Raw genomic sequence first — 24079 nt, 5'->3', positions numbered from 1 at the left:
ACATGCCTACCGCAATTAAGAAAGTTCCAGTCAATCAAAGGCCAGGGGCTGGGATCGCCATCCAATCAATGAAAGTGGATGGATGTCTGATGCTGGAAGGCCAGTAGGAGGCTCTCCAGCACTCAGAGATTGGCAGCCCCAGCAACCAAGATGTGACGATGCAGACAGTGAGAGAAAAAGGCAGTTAAGTTTATTTTAATTTTAAAAATACCACAGCTGCCTGGCCATGATCCTGTCCGAGCTTCCATGATGTGTGTCTGGGCAGATGGAGGGGCCCAGGGAGGTCCTGCATGTGATCCATTGTGCCTCCCCCACCCCCTTTCCGCCCTAAGCCCACCACATAGAATGTGGGCTGCCTGCATTGCCAATTGGAAATCCCAGTCGGCGCAGGAACAGGGCCTTAATAGGCCCCTTAAATTACATTTAATTAATTGTAATTGGCTACCAGCTGCTTACAGGCAGGAAGCCGATCTGACCTATTTCAAAATGGCTTGGGGTCAGGTCATGGGGGATCATGGTGGGGTATCAGCATGGAGGCCGGAGGCACCAAATTGCGAGCTTGCCTGCCTCTGATCCGGACCCCAACTCCTTTTAAAAATTCAGCACAAAGTTTCCTCTGACAACCTCAGGAAAGTGTGTCAAGATGTAAGATCCTTGAGTAGTGACAGCAGCAAACATAAACTCCCTGCCGAGGTCATTAAACCTGTGCTCTATCATGAAATATTCCGCTTCATCTGATTCATACAGCATTATGTGAACAGCCAAGAAACTTTCATACTATCCAAACTGTCACAGCAGCTGCTAATTGGCAAATGTTCAGGAAAGTTTGGGTTTGCAAACAAGGCATCAGCAAAAAGACAGAAAGACAGAAGGGTTAATAAGTCTTTGGAATTCTCTTCTGCAGACAGCAGTGGAGGCTATTTTTGATGTTCTAATGTAAGGAAATTAAAGAATTTTCAATGCAGAAGCAGAGAAATATCCCAAGCCAAAATTGATACTGATCAACAGCAACAGAGACAATAGCAATCTCACTTGAAAGACTAAAGCAATACTGGCCTGTTCTGCTATCATGTACCCATTTAATATGAATGAGGCAAATGTTGCATGCTGGGGAACAGGGAAGAAAGGAATCTTACTAAATGTTGTGAAACTTGGCATTGGATCTCATTTTAATAGTTATACAATGCCACTGAGGCACATGCAAACTTGTAGCACGTCTTCATTCTACCTCATGACCTAGTTGAGTGGTGGAAAACGAGGCAAGTAGTGAAGTGTGCACCAATTTCTATACTTTCTGCCTTCAGCAAGAGTCCATGCCAGAAATGGAGCCTCACAAAGTCAGTGCTCATATTAAAATGAATCTCAACTATTTTGAAGAGGACCCTCGGCAGGTCTTAAAGGCAGGGTCAAAGATCATGTGCAATGAAGTGTTTTCCTAGGACGAGTGTTGTCTCATAAGGAGAGATTGAGTAGAATGGGCCTATACTCTCTGGAGTTTAGAAGGATGAGAGGTGTTCTCATTGAAACTATCAAGATTCTGAGAGATTTGGGCAAGGTAGATACTGAGAGGCTACTTCCCCTCACTGAAGAGTCTAGAACTAGAGGGGATTGTCTCAGGATAAGGAGACAGACTGAGATAAGAAATTTCTTCCTTCAGAGTTGCAAATCTTTGGAGTTCTCCATCCCAGAGTGCTCAGTAATGAATATATTGAAGACTGAGATTAATAGATCTGTGAACTCTAAGGAAATTGAGGAATATGAGGATCGGGTGAGAAAGCGGTATTGTGGTCTAAGATCAGCCATGATCTTATTAAATGGTGACACAGTCACAAGGAGCCATACGACCTATTCCTTCTCTTATGTTCTTATGCACAATAGGCAGAGATTGGGAAGTTTATCTTAGCTACGTTTTACAGCTGCAAATACCCATTCTCTATCATTGCCAATGATGTGAAAATGAACAGTTAGACACCAAATCTATCAACATTCCCAGATCTTGCTCAATTTTATCCATTGCAATTTCAATCTTGCTTGTAAATTCCAATTTCTTTATATACCATTGTTTATATTCCTACTGCAATTCTGAAATAAAAGTGCTCTGGAAATAAAATGAGTTAGAGATATGCAATAAAACAATGTATACACTGTGCCAACTTCTGCCAACAAGTAGAATAATTTACTTGGTGGGGCTCTGCACTATGGCAGAGTACATACCGAAAAGAAAGGGCAAACTGACAACCATTTTCAAATATATGCAAAACCCCATCAACAGCACTAGGATTCCCAAAATTTACCAATATAGTGCTTAATATGGCTAAAAATAACAATAAACAATATTCGTGGACAGCTTAACAGTCATCTGATAGTATTTTGTCTACTCCTTTATGAGTTGGGTTTACTGGCCCATTAAATAATGACTAGAGGAATATCGTGCAAACGTCCTGATTTTATTCATTCATATTGCCAATAGTGGCTTGGAGTTACCACTCGGGGCACAATAGGCAATTTGCTAGTTTTGCCAAAACGAAGTTATGTCCGGATTTACTGGCATAAGCCTGTTTCTAAAATTGCCCATAAATCAGTGCAATGAAGCAGAGTAATCAAATGTAACTGACTTGTGACTAGAACAGGGCCAATGGGGTGGGGTAGCATTTTAGCCTTCTGTTTTTTCTGAAGATTTTTATGGGTGTATGTTTGTATTTATCAAGGTGAGGGATGCTAATGCTCGGGAACATTTCTCATTTGGTTATCCAATCTCAATATAAAACAATCTCAACTCAGGTGTAGCCACGCAGAGTAAAGCCTTGAACCAACACTAAAACCCTCTGTTGCACCAGTTTGGCATCTTCCCATTTGCCAATCCAGCTACCATTAGGGACTGGATTGAAACTGCCCAAATTCATTTTATGTAGGAGGAGATGTTTCTCCTATCAGCTTTGGATAGTTTTTATCCAAGTCCCAGATATGCAAAGCTAGCATCTGACCCACCATGCCACCAAGCACCCCATCTTTAAAATACTATCCACTAAAGATCGTCTTAAAATATATATAATGTTCTGATTATCCGGAGACACCATTTTAACCTTACAACAACCATTCTGTTGGATCATCCAATAGAGGTATAACTTAATTTAGACTTTGTAATATTTCTATGTAAAAAGTAGCAGATTGCTAGAACTTAGGACACTAATGTTCATCCTGGCACAGACATGAGATACATCCTGTAAATCTGTATTCAGCCTGAGGAAAAAGGTGTCCAAATGGCAGACAAACAAGGTTCAAATTGAATTTCTTTAATCAAGGAATAGTGAGGCCCCTCAGGTTATAATTTAAACGCATGTGACAGAACAAGCTTTTCATCCTTTCAGTCGATGGTTACTGTCAGTCTGTGACCTTCAACGGAAACAAAATCAATAAATGCATTTGAAATTTGTTAATACACGCTTTTCTTGATTATTTACTATACTTCAGTAAAATAACAGACCACTGTTTTCCTTTTGCAGTCAGTGAATAAGATCTAATGCCAGGGTCAAGTGAATGCACTGTAGAAGATAAAATTTATTACCTTGACAAAAAAAGAAATGTTTTTCGACACAGTAAAGCCATGATTTTGCGAGTCTAATAGCAATGGTACCACGTTTACCATATCTAAATAGGCCACATGACACCAGATTCTGCAATGAAAGCCCCATTCCATAGTCCCAATAGACTATTGGTACATGAAAAGCCCAGAGAGTTTAATGTGGGTCTGGATTTATGTGCCCCTGGCGGGCAGGTTTCTGACGGCCGGGGGTGGGGGGGGGGTAAAATAGGGCAGGTGCCCACCCCACCACCTTCTTGTCCAGCCAATAATAGAGGGGGCTGGGTGGGGGGGGGGTGGCCAGCCACTGAAGTTGGCAGCCCGCCCGCCATATTCAAAATGTAATCAAGGGGCAGTTAGGCATGTGACCAAGCCAATTGACCCTGATAATATGCTGCCCATGCCATAAAACACCTGGTGTGGACAGCCCGGGTGGGAGCTGGCAGCCCAATTTCATTACCTACCTTCTTCAAAGGGTGGGAAAGAAAGGGGATATTGGATCTTTGGTTGCTGCTCTTTGCAGATTGGGGGTGCAGCCCCTGTAAGGTCAAAACCCCTTCCTCCTAACCCCTCCCCAAGCCTTAAACCCAACGCTCCCACCAACCCCCACTCCCTGACCATCTGAAACACACTCTGCCAAAAAACCCTGGACTTACTGATTCTGTGGATCCATGGGCCCTCTTTTGCTTCTTTGTGCAGTCCTGGCATTGGCCACTAATGTGTCCTTGGTGCTACCGGGACTGATGGAACTGCCAGTCAATCTGATTGGGTGGAACTTCCTCCCCAGTGAGAGGCCAAAGTCCTACACTGAACTTGTGAAGCACGCCCCCAACGCATTCTGGCACCGGGGTGGGCCGGCGTGGAGCGGGTAGACTCCACACCGAATTTACTTCCGGTGAGGGCAGAGGAATTGGGGGCAAGCCACCCATGCCCCCGTATTATTCATCCTGTTTTGTGCACTTGGCTGGGAAGCATAAAATCTGATGAGGTAGCAGATCTTAAAGGGCTGAAGTTCACCATTTGTAGTGGTGGTAGAAGTGGCCTTGTGGTTCATATGGGCATTGTGGACCGTAGGCCATACCAGTTTATCTAACACTGAGGGGTTGAAGGCTTGGCTACAGCAGATGTCCAAAGGAGAATGATCTTATTTGAGACCAAAGGTTACACACCCACAGTAAAAACACAAGTCAAAACTCTATGTTGGAGAGTATTCAATTGAGTAAAGGCTGTAAATCAAGGCCCTCATATCTGACACAAAATGAGAAATATGTTTTCTCGCATGAGGACTAAGTGCACTTTTCAGTCTTGCATAGACTTCTTGTGCGGCCAATCATGCAATGCATAAATGTAAGTTGGGAACTCCCATGCCCTCTAGGAGATACCGTTTCGGATCCTGAAGTGCACTTTTGCTATTAGCCATTTGTTCATGGTCATCAATCATGAATATAGAGAGTCTTTTCAGAAAAGTTACCCAGTACTTTTTTTTCTCCCCAAACAACCACTATGCCGCTAAATTACACCAGAATGGTTGCCAATGATCTGATATTGACATGCATAATGATATTTATTTGGCCAAGTACCACCTATACAGTAACTGAATAGAACCACATTAGGCTGAAGTTTGGCACCCAAAAACAGTTGAATTGAGGTCAAATCAAAAGTTAACGTTTTCAAAATAGGAAACCCAACCCAAACCAACTTCAACTTCTCCACTTCCAGATTTAATTGAGGTGCGACAAGGATCGGGCAGCTAACCCACCTTAGGAGGTGGGTTAGGAATTTAAATATTTTAACAAGTGTGGTAGCTTTGATTTAACCTGCTTTGCAGGTTTTACAGTGATCAGGTTTTCCAGGCCTCTGGAAACATGGCAGTTGAAGAGAGGCGAAGACAGCTCCTAGAAGAAGGTTGGTATCTTTACAGGGCTGCTTGTGGGCCAGGAGGAGTACTTCTCTCCCCTAAACACCAACCCATACCCACCCCACCCCACCGCAGCCCACCTGGTCCCCAACTCCCACTCCCATCCATCAGATGCTCCCCACCCCATACAAAAAATCCTGGGGTTATTGATTGGATCCCCACATCCATGACAGGATCATCCAAATTTTTTCGTGGGGGTCAAACCTACCTGTTGCTAAAGCCTGATCCAAAGTGCTCCACACCCAACGAGAAATCAAGCCTATCAATGGTGCTGATTTCCAGCTGAGGAATCTGACAAGTACAAAAGGTGGGAGTTAAAGCTCCATGCCATTTGGGAAATTGGAATTCTAGGTTTCCAGCCTGAAATGCTGGAACTAAGCCTGGTGTGATGACTGTCACTTTAGGATCAGTTCAACTGAGTAGGGGGTCACGTAATTTGTTCAACCAATGTGTGGTTAGCGCAGGGGAATACATTCTAGGGAGGGGTTTTCTAGGGAAAGAAGATGGCTGTATGAGGGGCTGGTTGTATGCAAGTAGCCATAGAAGCTCTCTTGTAAATAAAGTTTGTTTTCTTTGACTAAGAAGCCTCCCAGAGTGTGTTTCTGCACCTGGGAACTGTGTTGCCACAGTTTAATAGAGTCTTGGTCTTATACATCACAAAAACAGGTTTCTAATAGTGAAGCAGTTGTTTTCTCAAGAGTGAACTGCAAGTAAAATCAAACCAAGATCTCTCATCAAAGTGTATATTGCAACATCCTCGTAATGAGAGACAATACAAATTGGAAACATCATCACATTACACAGACACAATGAGATTTTTCCAGTGATTTGGAATAGAAAGAAATTTAACAATAGCAATTACATTAAAAAGCACATCAACTCCATTGAAAGCACTTAGATAATGTTAGGGCATCAAAATGAATTGAATTAACTTTAGCAGGCGGGGACATGAGGCTTAATCATTTTAAAAAAGCATATTGCTGTAGAAAACTAGGCAACTAATACATTTTGGCTATTTTATGAGATAGTTATCACCAAAAGGATATTGCTAAATTTATCAGATTATAAAGGAAGCCTTGCCGAGGCACCAACAGAACACATGAAATATAGTAAGCTCTAAAACCTCCTTCGTTTATGAAAATCTCTGCAATAAGCCTCAGAGGTTCAGGAACCATAAAAAACAAAAAAAAATTCCAATAAATATGTTAGATCTGATAGAATGAATATAATTTCCTCCTGAGGTGTTAGGGATTCATGGCTAAGATTTTTCAGCAAGATTTAACAAAAGTCCAATTTTCATTTCCCTATTTACACCAAGCAAATCTGCACAGAGCTATTTAAATTCTGCTACTCACTTCACCCAGAAACACAAGCCTTTATTTTTGAAAGATCAAGTTTGAACTGCTTAGATAGTTCTGGAAATGCCAGCATGATTTAATTACCACGTTGCAGAGAACCAGCCTTTGCCTTTAGGTGAGTGTTACCATTTTGGATTTTTGTACTATATTGTGTCCCTTATGAGCCTGTGTCTTCATTTACCTGAAGGTTTAGGTAAAAAGTGAGACCCTGAGGTTAAACAGAGAACCCTGGTCACTGTACCCTGGCATACTGGAATATATACATTTTTTATTCATTCATGGGATGTGGAGGTTGCTGGCTAGGCCAGCATTTATTGCTGATCCTTAGGTGCCCTTGAGAAGGTGGTGGTGTGCTGCCTTCTTGAGTCGCTGCAGTCCATGTGGTGTAGGGACACCCACAGTGCTGTTAGGGAGGAAGTTCCAGGATTTTGACCCAGTGACTGAAAGAATTATGATGTATTTCTAAGTCAGGTTGGTGTGTGGCTTGGAGGAGAACTTGGTGGTGTTCCCATGTGTTTGCTGCTTTGGTCCCTATAGCAGTCGTGGGTTTGGAAGGTGCTGCTTAAGAAACCTTGGTGACTTTTTGTAGTGTGTCTTGTAGATGGTACACACTGCTGCCACTGTTCATTGGTGGCGGCGGGAGTAAATGTTTGCGGATGGGTTGCCAATCAAGTGGGCTGCTTTGTGTTAAGCATCTTAAGTGTTGTTGGAACTGCACTCATCCAGGCAAGTGGAGAATATTCCATCACACTCCTGACCTATGCCTTGCAGATGGTAGACAGGCTTTGGGGTGTCAAGAGGTGAGTTACTCGTCGCAAGATTCCTAGCCCCTGACCTGCTCTTGTAGCCACAGTACTTATATGTTCAGTTTATTGTCAATGGTAACCCCCAGGATGCTGATAGTGGAGGATTCAGTGATGGTAATGCCATTGAATTCAATGGTTAGATTCTCTCTTGTCGGAAATGGTAATTATCTGGCACTTGTGTGGTACGAATGTTACTTGCCACTTGTCAGCCCAAGCCTGGATATTGTCCAGGTCTTGCAACATTTGGACACGGACTGCTTCAGTACCTGAGAAGTTGTGAATGATGCTGAACATTGTGCAATCATCAGCGATCAGTGAATGTCCTCACTTCTGACCTTATGATAGAAGAAATGTCATTGAAGAAACAGCTGAAGATGTTTGGGCCGAGGACACTACCCTGAGGAACTCCTGCAGTGATGTCCTGGAACTGAGAAGATTGATCTCCAACAACCACAACCATCTTCCTTTGTGATAGGTATGACTCCAACTAGCAGAGAGTTCTCCCCTGATACCCATTGACTCCAGTTTTGATAGGGCTCCTTGGTGCCACACTCAGTCGAATGCTGCCTTGATGTCAAGGGCAGTCACTCTCACCTTACCTCGGGAGTTCAGCTCTTTTGTCCATGTTTGAACCAAAGCTGTAATGAGGTCAGAAGATGAATGGCCCTGGCAGAAACCAAACTGAGCATCAGAGAACAGATTATTACTAGGCAGGTGTCACTTGATAGCACTGTTGATGGCTCCTTCCATCACTTTACTGATGATTGAGAGTAAGCTGATCAGGCGGTAATTGACTGGGTTGGATTTGTCCTGCTTTTTGTGCTCAGGATGTTGGATCTGAGCTGTACTGGAATAGAATTACCTGGAAAAACTCAGCAGGTCTGGCAGCATCGGCAGAGAAGAAAAGAGTTGACGTTTCGAGTCCTCATGACCCTTCGACAGAACTGCCAGACCTGCTGAGTTTTTCCAGGTAATTCTGTTTTTGTTTTGGATTTCCAGCATCCGCAGTTTTTTTGTTTTTATGTACTGGAATAGATTGGTTAGGGGTTCGGCAAGTTCTGGAACACATTTCTTCAGTACTATTGCCGGAATGTTGTCAGGGCCCATAGCTTTTGCAGTATCCAGTGCCGTCAGCTGTTTCTTGATACCACTTGGAGTGAATCAAATTGGCTGAAGACTGGCATCTGTGATGCTGGGACCTCAGGAGGAGGCCGAAATGGATCACCCACTCGACCCTTCTGATTGAAGATTGTTGCAAATGCTTCAGCCATATCTTTTGCACTGATGTGCTGGGATGGTCAAGTGGGCAGACAAGTGACAGATGGAATTTAACCCTGAAAAATGTGAAGTGATACACTTTGGAAGGAGTAATTTGACAAGGAAGTATTCAATGAATGGCATGAAACTAGGAAGTTCTGAGGAACAAAGGGACCTTGGCATGTGTCCATAGATCTCTGAAGGTGGAGGGGCATGTTAGTGGGGTGGTGAAAAAGGCATATGGGACACTTCCCTTTATAAATCGAGGCATAGATGACAAAAGTAGGGAGGTCATGTTGGAGTTGTATAGAACTTTGGTGAGGCCACAACTGGAGTACTGTGTGCAGTTCTGGTCATCACATTATAGGAAGGATGTGATTGCACTGGAGACGGTGCAGAGGAGATTCACCAGGATGTTACCTGGGATGAAATATTTAAGTTACGAAGAGAGGTTCGATGAACTTAGGTTGTTTTTGTTGGAGCAGAGAAGACTGAGGGGTGACCTGATCGAGGTGTACAAGATTATGTGGGGCATGGGCAGGGTAGATAGGGAGCAGCTGTTCCCCTTAGTTTAAGTGTCAGTCACAAGGAGACACAAGTTCAAGGTGAGGGGCAGGAGGTCCAGGGGGGATGTAAGGAAAATCTTTTTTACCCAGAGGGTGGTGACGGTCTGGAATGCACTGCCTGGGAGGGTGGTGGAGGCGGGTTGCTTCACATCCTTTAAAAAGAACTGGATGAGCACTTGGCACATCATAACATTCAAGGCTATGGGTGAAGTGCTCGTAAATGGGATTAGGTAGGTAGGTCAGGTGTTTCTCACGTGTTGGTGCAGACTCGATGGGCTGAAGGACCTCTTCTGCACTCTGTGTTTCTGTGATTCCCCCTTCATTGAGGATGGGGATATTGGTGGAGCCTCCTCCTCCTGTGAGTTGTTTAATTGTCAACCACCATTCACGACTGGATGTGGCAGGGCTGCAGAGCTTACATCTTATCCGTTGGTTGTGAGACGCTTAACTCTGTCTATCGCATGCTGCTTACGTTGTTTGGCACGCAAGTAATCCTGAGTTGCATTCTGCTATATGATCTCATCTTCGCTGGTAGACAGATGCACTCTGCCAGATCATGCTTCAGATTGTAAATCAATAGACACATCAATTTGATGTATATTGTATAAAAAGCGTTTAGAATCTATGAATACTCTGCCCAAATCTCAATAATAGTAGGTTTGATTTTAAGCAGGATTGGGAGTCAGCCAGGTAGGACGAGAGCTATATTTGGACTGACATTGGCAGCGTCAGGCCTGAATGATTTTAACTGCTGGGCCTTATCGACTTGCAGCTGGTCTGTTGTTTGACTGAAATGAGTTGAAAGTGGCAGATAATCAGTGGGTTAGGGCAGAATTTTGGGCGGCTGGCAATGAAGAAATGACCTTTGGCAACATAGTAAGTGTCAGGGAGAGGGTTTCCAAAAGGAAAGGAAGGGTGTCCATGACAGGGTAGGCCTAAACTTTCCTTTGGTGGGCCAGAAGAGTGCTGCTATTCCTCTTGGTCTCACAAGAAATATGAAGCAAGATGAAAAAAATGGACCCTTCTGGTCCTCTTCTGGCTCTAGATGCTCTTCCCACTGCCTCAACCTGGTGGGTAAGTCACAACTGCTTCTCTGCTCAGGCCACCGGTTAAAATTGCAGTTAGGACTCAGTGCCATTATCAGGCCCTGATCTGCTTATTTAAAATAAGATGCCTTGAGCTTCAAGAGGGGATCCTTGCTGCCTGCACAGAAGAGAATGTTAAAATTCAGGATAGCGTGAACAGCATGGGACATCATCAGGTAAGACCTCTAGCCAATTTTAACAGCCCACCTGGTTTCTTTTGGGCACATATTGTTAAAATTGCCCCAAAAATATTTCTATATGATCTCCACCATAACATTAGTATTAAAATTGCCCTAAAGATACTTCTTCTATCTGACCTCCAACTATAAAATTGATCCTCGAAAAATGGTTTCTATTTGCATGAAAGTGTACCATAGAACCACTGATCTAGCCAGTGTCGCTGCTTGTTTCAACTGACTGCTGACTGAGCACAAGCAGACAAATATAACTCCACAGGTGCAAGCTCCTGGCCACAGAACTATCTATCAAAGGGAGTAAGAAATATCATAGTCTCAGTTGCAAACCCAAACTACTATTTCACCTCAGATATCTCAAATGTACTGTGGAAAGCCCAATAACATAGTATACTGAGATTTCCAAATGGATCTGGCAAAATCCTTCATGAAAGTTTATTCATCAGACTAAAAGTTTTGTGGATTCAAGTAAACTCTGGAGAAGGACAAGGAACCAATTGAACAGTAAAAAGCAATGGGTACTCATTCTGTCATATTGGGGTGGAGGGGAAGTACTGAGTGGGGTGTCCCAGGGCTCAGTGTTTGGATCTTGTTGACAAAAATGACTCAGAAACTGAATGCAAAATGGTCGAATTTGCTGACGATACCAAGCTGGGAGTGTCAGTGGAATCAGAAGAAGCAGCTCAAAACTGACAATGAGATGGATAAAATGATTGGCATGTGGACAAATAAATAACCGTGAAATTTAATGTAGACAAATGCAAAGTGCTGCATGGAGGATGGAAAAATAACACTACACACATATTCTATAAATTGTGTTAACTAAGGGTGAAGTGAAATAAGACTTTTGATAGACTCTACAGTAAACATGTCCAACTAATGTCAACACAGAAAAGGTTGTTAAACTGCACAGCCAAACAGTTGAATATAAGCGAGAGGAAGTCATGGTCCAACTGAACAGTGTTCCAGTCAGACTGCACCTTAAGTATTGCATTCAGAAAACATCACCAAGACATCAGAGACACATTCAAGTCCTGCAAGCAGTGCAAAGAATATCTACAGCTCTGACACTCCTTTCAAGTGAAGCAGCATTTCACTTGCACTTCCCTCAATTTAGTCTACTGCATTCGTTGCTCCCAATGCAGTTTCCTCTACATTGGAGAGACCAAACGCAGACTGGGTGACCGCTTTGCAGAACACCTTCGGTCTGTCCGCAAGCATGACCCAGACCTCCCTGTCGCTTGCCATTTCAACACTCCACCCTGCTCTCATGCCCACACGTCCGTCCTTGGCTTGCTGCATTGTTCCAGTGAAGCTCAGCGCAAACTGGAGGAACAGCACCTCATCTTCCGACGAGGCACTTTACAGTCTTCCAGACTGAATATTGAGTTCAATAATTTTAGATCATGAACTCTCTCCTCCAACCGCACCCACTTTCCGATCCCCCCCTTTTTTTCCCCAATAATTTATATAGATTTTTCTTTTCCCACCTATTTCCATTATTTTTAAATGTATTTCCAGCCATTGTTTCATCTCTACCTTTTAGCCTATTTCGCTCCCTTCCCTGCACCCCATCCCACCCCCACTAGGACTATCTGTACCTTGCTTATCCTGCTTTCTACCCTTAATTAGCACATCCCTTAGATAATATCACCACCTTCCACACCTTTTTGTCCTTTTGTCTATGATACCTTTTGGTTATCTCCACCAATCACTGGCCCTCTCTCCAGCTCTACCTGTCCCACCGCCCCCTTAAACCAGCTTATATTTCACCTCTTTTCTATTTTGACTTAGTTCTGTTGAAGAGTCATTCGGACTCGAAACATGTTCCTCTCCGCAGATGCTGCCAGACCTGTTGAGTTTTTCCAGGTATTTTTATTTTTGTTTTGGATTTCCAGCATCCGCAGTTTTTTGCTTTTATCCACAGCACTGACCTCTAGTGTCAAGCGACTGAGATCTGAGGATAGGCTTTTCAGCCTGTAAAGGAAGTACAATAGCAAATGGCATTGGAAAGATAAATCCAGAATTAAATTGTTGAAGTAGGACAAGGGGACTTAGGTTGAAAGCAGTAAAATATAACTTTAGTACTGATATCAAGAAGTTCTGCTCAACACAGAATGACCAACACTTGGAATCTACACAGGACCCTGGATGAACTGAAGAAACAATAACAACCTGTAAATACGTAGCACTTTTAACATAATTAAAACCTCCCAAGTAACTTCACAGGAGCATTATAAAGAAAAGTTTGATACCTAGTCATGTAAGGAGATACCAGGCAGATGAAAAGCTCACCAATGAGATGAGTCTTAAAGGAGGAAAGAGAGATAGAGAGGCAGGAAGGTGTAGGGAGGGAATTCCAGAGGTTAGGGCCCAGGCAGCTGAAGCCACAGCCACCAATGGTGAAGTGATTAAAATCGGAGATTCTCAAGAGGCCAGAATTAGAAGAGCACAGATATCTTGGAGAACTGTGGGGCTGCAGCATATTACAGAGATCGGGATGGGTGAAGCCCTGGATGGGTTTTGAAAGCAAGAATGAAAATTTTAAAATCAAGGTGTTGCTTACTTGGGAGCCAGTGAGCACAGGGTTGGTAGGTGAATGGGACTTGTTGCGAGTTAGGAAATGAGCAGCTGAGTTTTGGATGATGTCAAGTTTACAGAGAATAAAGTGTGGGAGGCTAGCGGGGTGCATTAGAAAATGATTAGATACTGCTGTGGGGATAGCTTAATGTACTCCAGGGTGAACTAATATTAGTCAAATACTTATTTTGTGATCTTATATAATCTGATCACAGCACTGCAGCAGTTCCATAATATAAAGGGGGCATTAGTATGCTTAAGGTCCCTGTGCTTTTTTCCTGCTTGAGTGATTTTCCTGGCTGACTGAGTCTACATTCAATTCAATGCACACATACAAAATAATCGAAAACAAAGGTCAATATTAGAGGTCAAAAGTGCGTGGGGGGGTCAAGGGTTACAAAAGGCAAGGAGATGGAACTCTATCGTAACAAATACTGAGTTAACTAATGGGTGCAAGAGCCAGGTTAGTAGAAGAACCTGGAAGCAGTTTATCTCCTCAATGTATTCTCCCCTGCCCCCCACCAGCCCAAAACTGTACTTTATAAAAAAATGAATACAGATCAAAGACAATCAATACATGCAATGCACACTGGCTTAAATCAGTGCATTCCGATTAGGAACACAGGAACAGAGGAACAGGAGTAAGCCATTCAGCCTGTTGAGCATGCTCTGCCATTCAATTAGATCATGCCTGATCATCGACCTCAAAACCATGTTCCCGTGCTATCTCCATATCCCTTGATGTCATTAGCCTCCAGAAATCTATTGATTTCTGTCTTGAAGATGTTCAATGATTGAGCTTCCACAGCCCTCTGGGGTACAGAATTCCAAAGATTCACCACCCTCTGAGTGAAGAAATTCCTCCTCCTCTCAGTCTTAAAAAGTCTATCCCTTATCCTGAGATTAGGTCCCCTGGTTTTAGACTCACTAGCCAGGGAAAGCATCTTATCTACATCCACCCTGTCTCACCCTGTAAGAATTTTGCAAGTTTCAATAAGGTCACCCCTCATTCTTTGAAACTCTAGGGACTACAGACCCAGTTTCCTCAATCCATCCTCATAAAACAATCCCACCATCCCAGGGATTAATCTGGTGAACTTCCATTGCTTTCCCTCTATGGCAAATATATCCCTTCTTAGAAAAGGAGACCAAAACCGTACACAATATTCCAGGCTAGGTCTCACCAAGACTCCATACAACTGCAGCAAGACATCTTTACTCCTGAACTCAAATCCTCTTGCGATGAAGACCAATATACCATTTGTCCCTTCCTAATTGCTTGCTGCACCTGCATGCTAACTTTTAGTGACTCATGAACAAGGACACCCAGGTCCCTTTGGACACCCATTCTTCCCAACCTCTCACCATTTAAGAAATATTCTGCCTTTTTTTTCTAACAAAGTGAATAACTTCACACTTATTCACATTACGTTCCATCTGCCAAGTTCTAGCCCATTCACTTAGCCTGTCCAAGTCCTCTTGAAGCCTGCTTGCATCCTCCTCACAACTTATGTTCCCATCTGGTTTGGTGTCATCAGCAAATTTGGAAATATTACACTTGGTCCCCACATCCAAATCATTTATATAGATTGTGAACAACTGTAGACCTAGCACTGATCCTTGTGGTAACCCACTAGTAACAGCCTGCTTTCCTGAGAATGATCTGTTTATTCCAACTCTCTGCTTCCTGTCTGTTAACCAATTCTCAATCCATACAAGTACATTTCCCCAATTCCACGCATTCGAATTTTATTTACTAACCTCCTGTGTGGGACCTTATCAAAAGCCTTCAGAAAATCCAAATACACCACATCCACTGGTTCTCCTTTATTAATGCTACAAGTAATATCCTCAAAAAACTCCAACAAATTTGTCAAACATGATTTCCCTTTCATAGGTCCATGTTGAGTCTGCCCAATTTTATCATTCTTTTCTAAATGTCCAGTTACCACATCCTTTATAATAGATTCTAGCATTTTTCCTACTACTGATGTCAAACTAACAGCTCTGTAGTTCTCCATTCTTCTTCTTCTTGCTCCTTCTTTAACTGGTGGGGTTACATTTGCTACTTTCCAGTCCACAGGAACCTTACCAGAATCGATAGAATTTTGGAAGATAACCACCAATGCATCCTCTATTTCCCTAGCCACTCCTTCAACACTCTGGGATGAAGCTCATCTGGTCCAGGGGATTTATCAACCTTCAATCCAATTAACTTTTCAAGTACTATCTCTCTACTAATAATAATTTCTTTTAGTTCCTCAGTTTCACAAGAATCTTGGTCGCCTAATATTTCTGGGAGATTTTCTGTATATTCTTTCTTGAAGCTGGCCCCAACTAACTGTTTAGTTTCTCTGTCATTTCCCTGTTCTCCACTATAAATTCTCCTGTCCCCACCTTTAATGTGCCCACATTTGTCCTAGCTAATCTTTTCCTTTTCATAATTAAAACAAGAACAGCAAATAATTCATCATGAATTACACTGAAAAAGCCATTAGACTCGAGATTTCTGCCAAGGCATAGACTGAAGTCACTATTACGCAAACACTTTTAGCTAAAATTCCAAAAGACTGGGTGTTATGATACAGCAGTTTGTAAAGGCTGAGTTATTTAAAATCCCAGAGGGAAATTTTAAACAACTGTCATAATCTATATTTTCAATTGGTATGTTTGAGATGCAATTCTTAATTCAGAAATTAACCCACCAAACTTCCAGAGGTTTTTATATCAAACTAAATGAAACATTTATTGATTTACAACAAGGTATTAAACACATATGCATGTCTACAAATTACTACTATCATAACAAATTCCCAAATTAATCTCCATTAAGGCAACAATGACCAATAGACTGAACCAGACACCAGACAAAACATTTTCACATTACAAATTCAAAATTAGGTTCCTTTCAATTTGGTTCCTTTGCAGGCAGTTGTTGGCTTACAGGCTTTGATCTTAATTGCTTCTGCTCTGCACACACAAACTCCCTTCTGTTATACCCAGCGCTCCCTTTTGAATGTAAATTCAACAAAATGCAAATGTACCCTCTACCTCTGTTTACATCTCAGAAATACTATATATCAAAGCACCCAGACATAAGAACATAAGGACATAAGAACTAGGAGCAGGAGTAGGCAATTCAGCCCCTCGAGCCTGCCCCGCCATTCAATGCAGTCATGGCTGATCTCATTTCGGCCTCAACTCCCGATTTCCCACCCTCTCCCCATAACCTTTCAACCCATTACTAATTAAAAATCTGTCTATCTCCTTAAATTTATTCAGCATCCCACCATCCACTGCACCCTGAGGTAGTGAATTCCACAGATTCACGACCCTTTGAGAAAAGTAATTCCTCCTCATCTCTGATTTAAATCTACCACCTCTTAGCCTAAAACAATGGGCTCTCGCTCTAGAATGCCCCACAAGGAGAAACACCTGCTCCACACCTATCCTCTTTAGCATCTTATATACCTCAATTAGATCTCCTCTGATCCTTCTAAACTGTAGCGAGTATAGGCCTAAACTGCTCAATCTCTCCCCATAAGACAAGCCCCGCATCTCTGGAATCAATCTAGTGAACCTCCCCTGAACCGCCTCCAATGCAACTACATCTTTCCTCAAATAAGGGGACCAAAACTGTGCACAGTACTCCAGGTGCAGTCTCACCAAAGCCTTGTACAGTTGCAACAACACTTCCCTCTTCCCAGATTAGCTGGCTTTAATCCAATTAACATTATACATTAAAATCTTTTACTGACACTGGGTCCCAATGTTTACACTGAATTTAGCCTGTTCATGGAAGACCCTCTCCCTGAATCTGAAATAAACCAGTAGTAAGAGGATAACAGGAGGAGAAAAAAACACAATGGCTGGGATTTTCTGATCCCGCCCTTGGCGGGAATCACCGAGGGTGAGACAGAAAACTTGATGGGCCAGCCATAGGTCCACTGACTTTGGGGAGCAGAAAATCCCAGACAATGTCACAGACACTGAAACAAATTTAAGCATTGTCTAAGAATGTTATGCAGACAACCCCAAGAACTGCCCACCCACAGGCCAATGCAAAAAAAAGCAGGGATGAAAGGACCCACTAATATGTTCCTGGGATAACAGAAAAGAGCATGAACCACAGAAACACAGGAAAGCTCACCCAGCCTGGACACAGAATAAAGTGACAGATTGAAAGGATGAGTATAAGTGGTGGTAACCCTGCTGCCCAATAGTTGGGGAATGCGAATTGGTATAGCGTGACTTTAAAAAGGCAGAACAAATAGAAACAATTTGACAAAGTTGCTCCCAGTGTTGCTCCGGTTGGCAGGCGTCCATGCCACTGAGATTCCACTGCTAGTATTATCCCATTTCAGTAGGAAGACATCAGGCTCCCTTCCTGATGCCTTCCACCGCCATTTTACGAGCTGCGCCTCCCAGCAAGTCTCCAGAGAGCTGTTAAAATCCAGCCCTGTTTCTCTCTTCACAGATGCTGCCAGACCAGCTAAGCATTTCCAGCATTTTCTGTTTTTATTTCAGATTTCTAGCATGTGTGTATTTTGCTTTTGAATTACTATTTTTCTTCTGTTTGCCTATCCCAGAATTATTGAAGTTAAGTATAGTGCTTATACCATGCTCACTGACTGAGATAAGCTAACTTATCAGAGGTGAAGGATTGAATTTGGGACCTCTGTGCTCATGCGATTCATTAAAGGATAAGAAAACTGGAGGGGATTGAGGGATGAGGTGATGATGATGGGGAGGGTGAAATGAAATTCCGTGTGTCTGTACAGTTTCCAAATTCCATTGAACAATGTTTAGGATAAGAGCTTTAAGAAAAGTTTTAATTGTACACAGTTTATTTTGGGAATGGTATTTCAAAAGAAATATACTGGCCAGGAATTCCCAGTCAGCGAGCGGGGGTGGGGCCTGTGAGCCGACGCGTAAAATGACGCGGGATGACGTCGGGCAGAACACCTGATTGCAGGCAGTGGTCAGTCTCACGGCCATTCCCGGCCCCACCCAACGAGGGGAAAATCCTCCCCTTGGTCTTTATTGCCAAACAGCTTTTGGAGCTTAACATTTACCTCATCATGGATGCATCAAGTGCAGCACTGGCGCTGATCTGCCAGCAGGTTGCCTGCTTGCTCTATCAATCAGGGAAGGGTGACATGAAAGAACCTGGAACCCTCAGAAACAAAGATCACAAGCCACATAAATAAGCCAAGTAAAATTTGATCTTGATTGAACAAAGAATAAAATCTTTCTTATCCTTTTAACATGCGAATAAAGTGATATTCAACTGAATTTGTACAAATTTACAAAATATTTCACCTATTAACATCTGAATAGTAAATTTGCAAGGCTGCAAACTCAATGCAAGATTCTACTTAAAGCAAGTATGGCTTGGGGAATCAGGCACAGAAAGCCAATTTTGCAGTGGTTTAATCCAAGCTGGAATAACAGCCTCATTAAAACTTATCTTCCAATCTGCATGTAGCATAACTAGATAAGACCCAAAACCAGTTATTGTTTATCTCCTAGGCCAGGATTTTACAGTCGTTGGGTGGGCTTGGCAGGAGCGGGCGGAGGTGGTCGGAGAGCCACCCAACACCTGCGATCAGCTCCGCACCGTGATTTCAATTGGCCCGCCCTGTGTGGAATGTGAGCGCTACCTGTGCGGGGGGAGGAGGGTCTAGCAGTTCGTACATGCGTGCGAAAGAGCGTTTCAATTTCCCTGAGGCACGGAGCTGACTGTGTCACGTGAGATGGGGCATGTTTTTATTTTCAAAATGAAGTTTTTATTTCATTAGTATTAGCTTTAGGAAACCTCATCCCGCTCGTGGATGAGGTTTCTTAAAATCATAAAGGCCACTTGGCCTTTTCGCCTGCCTGCCTACTGTAAGATTGGACGGGCAGCATAAAATTCAGCTTAATTATCTTGTTAATGGCCTTAATAGGCCTTTCAATTATTGGCGGGCGCACAGCTGACTCTGGCGCTCACCCACTGAACGAAATATCGCGCGAGTTCCCGATGACATTGGGATGCACACCCGATGTCATCATGCATCATTTTACATTCCAGCATGTCAGGCGTGCGCCTGCATGCCGGGTGTAAAATTCTGCCCCTAATAAAACTTGGAAAGATTGAAATTGCCCTTTTACCAATAAAAATAAAAATCCACATCATACTTCACAATTTAGGACAAGATCACATTCTAAGAAACTTCCTGCATGGGCTGAAAATTGGATCGGCCACCCTTCAGACTTTGAATTGATGTTGAGTCCGGAATGTTGTAAAGCCTATACACAAGGTGATGTTCCTGTTTTGGGAGTGGGGCTTATCATTTTAATTCTCTATGCACTCGCACTTTGATCTCAAAAGCAAAATTTTGCAGGTGTAAATCTGAAATATGAACAGAAAATGTTGAAAATACTTAGCAGGTCTGGCAGCATCTGTGGAGAGAGAAATAGAATTAACATTTCAATGATGATGTTCTAATTAAAGGTCACAGACCTGAAATGGTAACTCTAGTTCTTTCTCCACAGATGCTGCCAGACCTTCTGAGTATTTCCAGCATTTCTGTTTTTACTTTCCACTCTAATCTCTCTGTCTTTGGCCTCCTATACCGCTCTAATGAAGCTGAAAGGAAGCTTGAGGAACAGTGACAACCTTTGACCAGAAATCAGTACAACATGGAAGATTTGTAATTAATTTAAAATGTCTAGGGAATCTGTAATCATTTTTAAGAAAGTTTGTAAAGAACTTTTAAGAGTTTGCATCATTGTAAAGGAATCAATTGTAATTTTCTTGGATAATAAGAAGTACTCGTCCATGTGACCTAGTGATCCTTGACTTGGAAGCAGATGCAACAGGAAGGAAGTTAAGAAAAAAAAGCCACATAGCCAGACATAAAGGAGAGCTGTGGACAAAAGAGAGCTGCAGCAGAGGAGAAAACAGAAACAGTACCTATACAGGGACCTGTCTGCATGCAATGCAGTTAAACAGGGCAGAAAGCCGAAGACAGGGATAGAACATGGCTTGTGAATTGGACAATTTTATTGCTGCTGCATCAGTTTCATCAGAGCCAACCAGACCATTTAATGGGATTTATTAAAGGAAATAGATAAAGGAGTCTCTGGGGAATCTGTGCCATCATGACTTGTGAACCTAACTAGGAAGGTTCTACAGGAGTGTGCTGTCTGGGTGACGGCCATCTCTGGGGACCTCAGATGGAATACAGCTGCTGATGAACGTGAATCGAGAGCTGAATCGATTGAGTGGGAAAATGGGAGATGCTATGTACCGGAAGCTGAGTTAGAGAACTTTGGAGCTTCACATTCTGCCATGTGTGCGGTGAGTGATGTGGATATTTGTGGTTCTGTAAGATGCAGCTTTGTTATATTAACTATTTAAAATGAAATTTACCTTTTTATTTGAAGTATCATTTGCCTGTTAATTTACATTGATTTTAATTTGTGTTAAAAAGTGAAATCTTATTGGTAATTTCTTCATTTGGAGGTCATTTGGTAAGTTTGTTTATTCTGGTTTACACTTTCCCTACAGGGACCATTTTCTTTCAGTTAGGCACTTTACTGCCTTCAGGCCTCATGACTGAATTCACCGATTCACCAGATTGCAATTACCGCTCCTATCTTTTTGGACAACAGCTGTTGATAATGATTCTGCTGTTGTCATTTAGACACATCTTTTATTTCTTTACTTGTACCATTAACATCTCCTTTTGTTTTGCACCATTAGCCCTTTTGTCAGTTAATCATTCTACCTTCCACCCTATTACATATTTTCCCTCTTTTTCTTTCCTGTCCTCCCAACCCTTCTATCCCTGCCTCTGTACTTACTTAAAACCTGTTCCATCTTTAACTCTTTTCCAGTTCTGGTGAAAAATTATTGACCTGAAATGTTAACTGTTTCTTTTTTCCACAGATACCAACAGACTGCTGAGAATTTCTAGCAGCTTCTGTCTTTATTTCAAATTTCCAGCATCCTCAGTATTATGCTTTTGTGTTAAGTATCCTCTACCTTTTAACTTTGTGCTCCTTCTAAGTGGATAAAGGGCAATTCTGGTCCATTCTGGATGCAAATCGGCTTCACGCCGGCTTCCAGCGGGATTTGCGTTCCATAATGGTGGACACCATTGAATGATCCCGCTGTACTTTCACGCCAGCCTGAAACTGATTTCTGCCCCTCACGCTGAATTGTGTCCATACCCGCCTGCCAATGGGACCGGATGATTCCGCACATAGCAACTCAGAAATATATTCAAAGTAAACAAGACATCATAATTTCCCACCCCAACGGCACGTGAGAGGATCAATCAAATCAATGTTTTATTCACTGTATCTGCTTATTCTGCTCTGACATTGGGAATATTTCCAATCTTGGTGTTGTCCATAAAAGGAACCAATATGCTCATAACAGCACTTGTCCCTGGAAGATTGAAGTGTGATTCTTCTAAATGAATAATGACTGAGCATGTTATTATAACCATGAAGGTGTCCTTTGGACTCATGTGAATCATCTTACTCCATCTATTAATAACTGTGATGCCAGATAATTCTGCTAACGGCTATTCCTAGTTTTCATACAACTTCAGTCTCGGCTATTGGTTATATAATCTTCAAGACATCTTTCTAAAATTATTTATAAATCACACATGGATCATCAGTAAGCACTTCAGGAACACGGCTCCAAAGTCAGCATTTTATATTAGGAAATTCAATGATACATTCAAGTTATTACTTGAAAATAAAGAACATCAGGGTAAGGGTTGGCAGTGTCTAATTGGTGATGTTATACAGGAATATTCCTGCAAGCTAGCAGGTTACCTACCCAATGTTTTCTTGTGGTTGTGTTTCTGGGTCTGCTCACTAGATGTTATAGTTGGGCATTTAGAAATATTACTTTGTTGTAATGAAGGTTTTAAAGTTAGGAGCTGAGTCTGTAACTTACTCACAAATGGCCTACAATACGAACATACGAATTAGGAGCAGGAGTAGGCCACTCAGCCCTTCGAGCCTGCTCCGCCATTCAATAAGATCATGGCTGATCTGATTGTAGTCTCAACCTCATGTTCCTGCCTACCCCCAGTAACATTTCACCCCTTGTTAATCAAGAGTCTATCTAGCTCTGACTTAAAGATATCCGAAGACTACTCTTCCATTGCTTTTTGAGGAAGAGAGTTCCAACGACTCATGATCCTTAGAGAAAAAAATTCTCCTCATCTCTGTCTTAAATAAGCGACCCCTTATTTTTAAACAGTGATCCCTATTTCTAGATTCTCCCAGAAGAGGAAACATCCTCTGCATATCCACCCTGTCAAGACGTCTCAGGATCTTAAAGGTTTCAATTAAGGCGCCTCTTACTCTTCTAAACTCCAGTGGATACAAGCTTAACCTGTCTAACCTTTCCTCATCAGACAACCTGCCCATTCCTGGTACTAATCTAGTAAACCTTCTCTGAATTGCTTTTAATGCATTTACATCTTTCCTTAAATAAGGTGACCAATACTGTACACAGTACTCCAGATGTGATCACACCGGTGCCCTGTACAACTGAAGCATAAACTGTCTACTTTTGCAATCAATTCCCCTCACAATAAACGATAAAATTCCATTAGCTTTCCTAATTACTTGCTGTACCTGCAAACTAGCCTTTTGTGATTCATGCCTAGCATGAATCATGGAGTCATACCTAGCACAAAGGAAGATGTCCAGCCTCACATGTTGCAAAGATCAAAGACATTCTAAGATCAAGATGTCTATCGCTCTGTAGTGACCCCAACATCCCGCTAAAGTCCCCCTTCCTTGACTGAAGGGAGATCCTTTTGGGGTGTGGTTGAAGTGGTGGGTAACTTTAGGTACCTTGCTCAATTGTGTCTTATCTGTGAGCCAAGAGGTTAAGCTACTGATGAGTGTTATGGCAGGCGGATGCTAAATGCCAAGCTGCCCAAATCCCAGAGGGAAATTTGAGGTAGCTGCCACAACTATTTTTTAATTTGTGCTTATTTTGAGATGCGGGCTTTGAATTCAGCAAAAAGAAGTCCACCAAGTCTTATAGGTTTCTTACAAAACTAAATTAAACCTTTCTTAATAGAAGAAATTATTTTAAGAACATAGATCTACAAATTACTACTATGATAATTTCTAAATCCCAACTTAACCTAAATGCCAGTTATACCTCCTTTAAGGCAACAGTGAGACACATAGGTTTTTAAATGACCCAGGCAAAGTAACACACAATACTCTAAATAGTCGAATTCAAAGTGAGTTTTTCTCAGCTTCAGCAGCTTGAGGTTTAGATGCTGGAGGCTTTTCACATTTGTTATATCTTATAATGCCTTCCCTTGCACACAGCCTTCTCTCCTTTATACATATTTTTCCTTTGAATGTAAATTCCCATTGTTTCACTATGTCTTTGGATTTTTACCTCTCTAATAATAAAAATCCATCAAAGTACCAACTTTACCAGTAATCTTTGGGAAAAATAAACACACCGGGCAGAATTTTGTTGGCGAGTGGGGGCTGAGCCCACTCGCCAACGTGTAAAATGATGCGGGATGACATCGGGCGGAACCCCTGACGTCATCCCGGTCCATTTAAATTTTCAAGAAGGCGGGCCCGCAGCAAAATCTGTCAACCTGCCGACCTGTCAATGGCCAATTAAGGACATTGATAGGATCATTTAAACAATTAAAGGACTTGCCCATCCAACCTTAAGGTTGGC

General features: G+C 42.3%; 1 protein-coding gene across 4 annotated transcripts in view; it reads right to left on the bottom strand.

The window, feature by feature from the left end:
- The window catches only part of LOC121290163 (shieldin complex subunit 1-like), a 99817-nt gene that overhangs the window by 45321 nt on the left and 30417 nt on the right, over positions 1-24079 (bottom strand). The window lies entirely within an intron of this gene.

The sequence above is a fragment of the Carcharodon carcharias genome, chromosome 2 (genome assembly GCF_017639515.1).
Source record: "Carcharodon carcharias isolate sCarCar2 chromosome 2, sCarCar2.pri, whole genome shotgun sequence".
NCBI classification, from domain to species: domain Eukaryota; kingdom Metazoa; phylum Chordata; class Chondrichthyes; order Lamniformes; family Lamnidae; genus Carcharodon; species Carcharodon carcharias.
This window is presented reverse-complemented; position numbering and strand designations above follow the sequence as displayed.